This window comes from Hemiscyllium ocellatum, chromosome 45 (assembly GCF_020745735.1).
Source record: "Hemiscyllium ocellatum isolate sHemOce1 chromosome 45, sHemOce1.pat.X.cur, whole genome shotgun sequence".
Taxonomy (NCBI): Eukaryota; Metazoa; Chordata; class Chondrichthyes; order Orectolobiformes; family Hemiscylliidae; genus Hemiscyllium; species Hemiscyllium ocellatum.
Window position 1 is genome coordinate 2,884,932 of NC_083445.1, and position 6,306 is coordinate 2,891,237.

Sequence of the window (6,306 nt, forward strand, 5' to 3'; positions counted from 1 at the left end):
CAACACACATCCCCTTACACACACACCCCACCAACACACATCTCCTTACACACACACACACCCCACCAACACACATCCCTTTACACACACACACACCCCACCAACACACATCCCCTTACACACATATACACCCCCACCCACACACATCCCCTTACACACACACACCCCACCAACACACATCCCCTTACACACATACACACCCCCACCCACACACATCCCCCACCAACACACATCCCTTTACACACACACACACCCACCAACACACATCCCCTTACACACATATACACCCCCACCCACACACATCCCCTTACACACACACACCCCACCAACACACATCCCCTTGCACACACACACCCACACACTTCCCCTTACACACACACACCCCACCAACACACATCCCCTTGCACACACACACACATACACACACACACACCCACACACATCCCCTTACACACACACACCCACCACACACATCCCCTTACACACACATACCACCAACACACATCCCCTTACACACACACCCCACCCACACACATCCCCTTACACACACACACACCACACACATCCCCTTACACACACACAACCAACACACATCCCCTTACACACACACCCCACCCACACACAACCCCTTACACACACCCCCACCAACACAATCCCCTTACACACACACACCCTTACACATACCGCCACCCACACACAATCCCCTTACACACACACACCACACACATCCCCTTACACACACACAACCAACACACATCCCCTTACACACACACCCCACCCACACACATCCCCTTACACACACCCCCACCAACACAATCCCCTTACACACACACACCCTTACACATACCGCCTCCCACACACAATCCCCTTACACACACACACACACACCCCAACAACACACATCCCCTTACACACACACACACACCCCACCAACACACATCCCCTTATACACACACACACACACCCACACACACATCCACACCCTGCAACACACCCTAACAAACCCACACCCACACCCCGCAACACACCCTAACACACCCACACCCACACACCCCCCACACCCTAACACACTCACACACACACACCCACACCTCCACACACCCACACGCCCCCCACCAACACACATCCCCTTACACACACCTCCCCCACACACACACTCACACCAACATACATCCCCTTACACACACACACACCCACACCCAACCCCCCCCACACACCCTAACAACCCCCATACACACATACCCACACACACCCACACACCCCCACACACCCTAACAATCCCCACACACCCCCACACACCCTAACAAACCCCCACACTCACACCCCACACACCCAAATCCCCCACACACTCTAACACATCCACACACGCACCCACACACGCCCTCCACACATGTCCCCACACACCCTAACATCCCCCCACACACTCACACCTACACACACCCACACACCCTAACACCCCCCCCATGCACCCTACACACCCTAACACCTACACACACCCCTACACACCCTAACACCCACACACACGCTCACACCTACACACCCAAACACCCCCCCAACGCACCCCTTCACACCTAACACCCACACCACACCCACCCTCCCCCCACACACCTACACACACACCACCCACACACTCACCCCCACACACACCACCCACACCCCCCCACACATACACCCACACACACACACACACCACACACATCCCCCTCCACACACACACACACACACATACACACACATACCCACACCCACACACACCCACACCCCCACACGCCCCACACACCCATACCCCACACACATGCTAACACACCCCGACACCCACGCACCCCCCACACACACACACCCTAACACACCTACACACACAGCCACACACTTCCCCACACAAACCCACACCCATACCCCCAACACACCCACACCCCCACACACACTCACCCCCCACACACCCTAACACACCACACACACATCCTCCCACACACACATCCCCACACACACACGCCCACATACACACCCCCTCACACACATCCCCACACACCCCCACACACACCCCCAAACACCCTAACACACCCACACACCCACCCCCCCACACATCCTCACACATCCCCACACACCCTCACACATCCTCACACATACCCACACACCCCCACACCCCCACACACACAACCACACCCTGCCCCACAGCTCCCCCCACACACACCCCCACACCCTCCCTACTCACACACCCACACACCCCTACACCCCCCCTACACACACACACACACACACACACCCACACCCCCCACACACACACCCCCCTCCACACACACACCCCCTCCACCCCTGGAAGAACTCACTGATAACTAAGATGAAATGATTGTTGTTCCCTTCCTTTCCCTGGGATCCGTGTTGGATGGAACGACACCTTCCCGTTAGACCCTGTTTCCGAAGCAGTGGTTGGATTTTGAGGAATGTTTGAGGACTTTCAGCCCACAGAGTGTGGACACCGATCTGTCACTCCCGGTATTCCTGGCTGTTCTGCTGGATGTTCAAGATCCCTGGGCAGGACTGGAACTGGAGAGACTCGGAGATTACCTCCACACCTCCCAAAATCTGCCCTGACCAATCAGGAACCTCCACGATGCTATGGTCTACATAAACCTCAGCAATATGACCCACTGAGGGTGGTGGTTTAGTGACGATGTGGAGGAGCTGGTGTTGGACTGGGCTGGACAAAGTTAAACATCACACAACACCAGGTTAGAGTCCAACAGGTTTATTGGGAAGCACTAGCTTTCGGAGCGTCGCTCCAGCCATTAACTAGTGAGGAAGGACCATAGGACACAGAGTTGACAGTAAAAGATCAAAGTGTCCCACAACTGATGCGCTGTATTGAACAAACCTCGATTACTGGTAACCCTCTCATTTTTTAGAATTGGGATGCAGGGTTCAGTTCATTAAACTGTAAATCCCAGAACACCTTTCTAGTTGGTGCAGCAGCTCAGTGGTTAGCACAGCTGCCTCACAGTGCCAGGGATCAGGGTTCAATTCCAACCTCAGGCAACTGTATCTGGGTGGGTTACTCGGTCCGAAGATGTGCAGGTCAGGGTGAATTGGCCAGGGTTAGGTGCATCATTCGGAGGGGAATGGGTCTGGGTGGGTTACTCGGCCGAGGGTCAGTATGGACTGGTTGGGCCAAAGGGCCTGTTTCCACACTGTAGGGAATCTAATCTAATTAGGCACAGTCCTGAGATAACTTAAGGTTTTATTTTTAAAAAAGGTGACATCTCAGCTCAGACAATGTGTTAAAGGTGTGAGGTTAGAGTCTGTCTGTATTCCAACCTGGGGTCAGACTGGCTCGATTTCTGAAGTAGGAATTTATAAAATGACACATGGACTGACTGCCCGGGGATTGTGGGCTGATTCAGCAAAATAGAATGTACTTGCAAATACAGATCGACAAATACAAATTCACCTCAGAGACTTATATGTGTATGTCTGTGTGCGTGAGGGAGAGAGAGTGTGAGGGTATATGGGGGGGAGGAGTGTGAGCATGTGGGTGTGCTTGATAGAGTGTGTACATGAGTGTGATGGAGTATATGCCTATGAGAGAGAGTGTGCACACGCGTGTGCGTGTGTGTACGGGTGTGTGCATGTGTGTGTGTGTGTGCGTGTGTGCATGTGTATGTGTGCGCATGCGTGTGTGAGTGTGCGTGCATATGTGTTTGTGTTTGTGTGTGTTTGTGTGCGTGCGCACTTGTGTGTGTGTATGGATGTGCGTGTGTAAGTGTGGAGTGTGTGTTTGTGTGTGGGGGGTGTGTGCGTCCGTGTGTGTGTGTGCGGGTGTGTGTGTGTGCAGATGTGTGTGCGCAGGTGTGTCTGTGGGTGTGTGTGTGCCTGTGTGTGCGTGTGTGCGGGTACGTGTGTGTGTGCATGTATGTGTGTATGTCTGGGTGTTCGGATGTGTGCGTGTATGTACAGGTGTGTGTGTGTGTGTGTGTCCAGGTGGCTATGTGTGTGCGCGCGGATGTGTTTGTGTGCGCGTGTGTGTGTGTGTGCAGATGTGCGCAGGTGTGTATGTGTGTGAGCAGGGGTGTGCGTGTGTGTGTGCGGATGTGCGTGTTTGTGCGGGTGTGTGTGCGTGTGTGTATGGGTGTGTGTATGTGTGTGCGTGTGTGGGTGTGTGTGTATGTGCATGTGTGTGTGTGCAGGTTTGTGTGTGTGCGGGTATGCGCGGGTGCGTGTGGGTGTGTGTGGGTGCGTGCAGCAGGTGTGTGAGTGGGCTTGTGTATGCATGTATGTGTGCTTGTGTGTGGGGTGTGTGTGTGCAGGTGTGTATGTGTGTGTGTAGGTGTGAGTGTGCGTGCGTGCAGGTGTGTGTGTGCGGGTATGTATGTGCGTGTGTGCATGCGTGCGCAGGGGTGTGTGTATATGTGTGTGTGCGTGGGTGTGTGTGCAGGTGTGTATGTGTGTGCATGTGTGTGCGTGTGCAGGTGTGTGCAGGTGCGTGTGTGTGTGGGGTATGCATGTGTTTGTGTGTGCAGGTGCGTGTGTGTGTGGGTATGTATGTACGTGTGCACGTGGGTGTGTGTGTGTATGTGCAGGTGTGTGTGTATGTATGTGTGTTCGTGGGTGTGTATGTGTGTGTGTGTGTGTGCAGGTGTATATGTGCGTGTGCGTGTGTATATGTGTGTGTGCAGGAGTGTGTGTTTGCGCGCGCGTGGGGGTGTGTGTGCCGGTGTGTATGTATGTGTGTGCAGGAGTGTGTGTGCACACGGGTGTGTGTGTGTGTGTGTGTGTGCATGGGTGTGTGTATGTGTGTGCAGGTGTGTGTGCATGTGCGGGTGTGTGTGTGTGAGTGAGTGCGGGTGTGTATGTAGGTGGGTGTGCCGATGTGTGTGTGTGTGTGCGCGTGGGTGTGTATGTGCGTGTGCACGTGTGTGTGTTCACAGGTGTGTGCCAGTGCAAGTGTGTATGTGTGCATGCAAGTGTGTATCTGTGCGTGCGAGTGTGTATGTGTGTGTACAGGTTTGTGTGCGGGTGTGTGTGTGTGCAGATGTGTGTGTGTGTTCGCGGGTGTGTGTGTGCGTGTGCAGGTGTGTATGTGTGCGTCCGATGTGTATGTGTGCGTGCGAGTGTGCATGTGCGTGTGCGGGTGTGTGTGTATATGTGTGCGTGCGCAGGTGTGTATGTGTGTGGGTGTGCAGGTGTGTGTGCGCGTGTGCAGGTGTGTGTGCACATGTGTGCGCGTATGGGTGGGTGTGCAGGTGTGTGCGGGTGCTTATGTGCATGCAGGTGTGTGTGCAGGTGTGTGTGTTTGTGTACATGTATGTGTGCGTGTGTGTGTGCACACAGGTGTGTGTGCACGCAGGTGAGTGTGTATGCGGGTGTGTGTGCGCGTGCAGGTGTGCGTGTGCGGTTGTGTGTGTGCGGGTGTGTGTGTGTGCGGGGGGGTGTGTGCATGCGTGCGTGTATATGTGCGGGTGTGTGTGTGTGTGCGGGTGTGTGTGTGCAGGTGTGTATGTATGTGCAGGTGTGTGTGTGCGGGTATGTATGTGTTTGTGTGCGTGTGTGTGCGCGCATGCCGGTGTGAGTGTGTGCATGTGCAGATGTGTGTGTATGTGTATATGTGTGCGTGGGTGTATTGTGTGCAGGTGTGTGTGTGCGGGTGTGTGTGTGTATGTGTGTGCGGGTGTGTGCGTGTGCAGGTGTGTGCGTGCGTGTATGGGGTGTGTACATGTGTGCGCGCGTGGGTGCGTGTATGTGTGCGGGGGTGCATGTGTGGGTGCGCACACAGGTGTGTATGCGTGTGTGCATGTGTGCGGGTGTGTATGTGTGTGTGTGTGCAGGTGTGTATGTGTGTGTGTGCAGGTGTGTGTGTGAATGTGTACGTGTGTGTGCAGGTGCGTGTGTGTGTCGTTTTGTGCGTGTGTGCGGGTGTGTGTGTATGTGCGTGTGTGTGTGTGTGCAGGTGTTTGTGGGTGTGCGGGTGTGTGTGTGTGCGGGTGTGTGTGTGTGCAAGTGTGTGTGTGTGTGTGCGGGTGGGTGTGTTCTCCTAGTGCTGTCTGCCTTGCTGTGTTCCCCCAGCCTCCTGTGTGTCCCTCCTGCCTGCCTTGCTGTGTTCCCCCAGCCTCCTGCCTGTCCCTCCTGCCTGCCTTGCTGTGTTCCCCCAGCCTCCTGCCTGTCCCTCCTGACGCTGCCTGCCTTGCTGTGTTCCCCCAGCCTCCTGCCTGTCCCTCCTGACGCTGCCTGCCTTGCTGTGTTCCCCCAGCCTCCTGCCTGTCCCTCCTGCCTGCCTTGCTGTGTTCCACCAGCCTCCTGCCTGTCCCTCCTGAC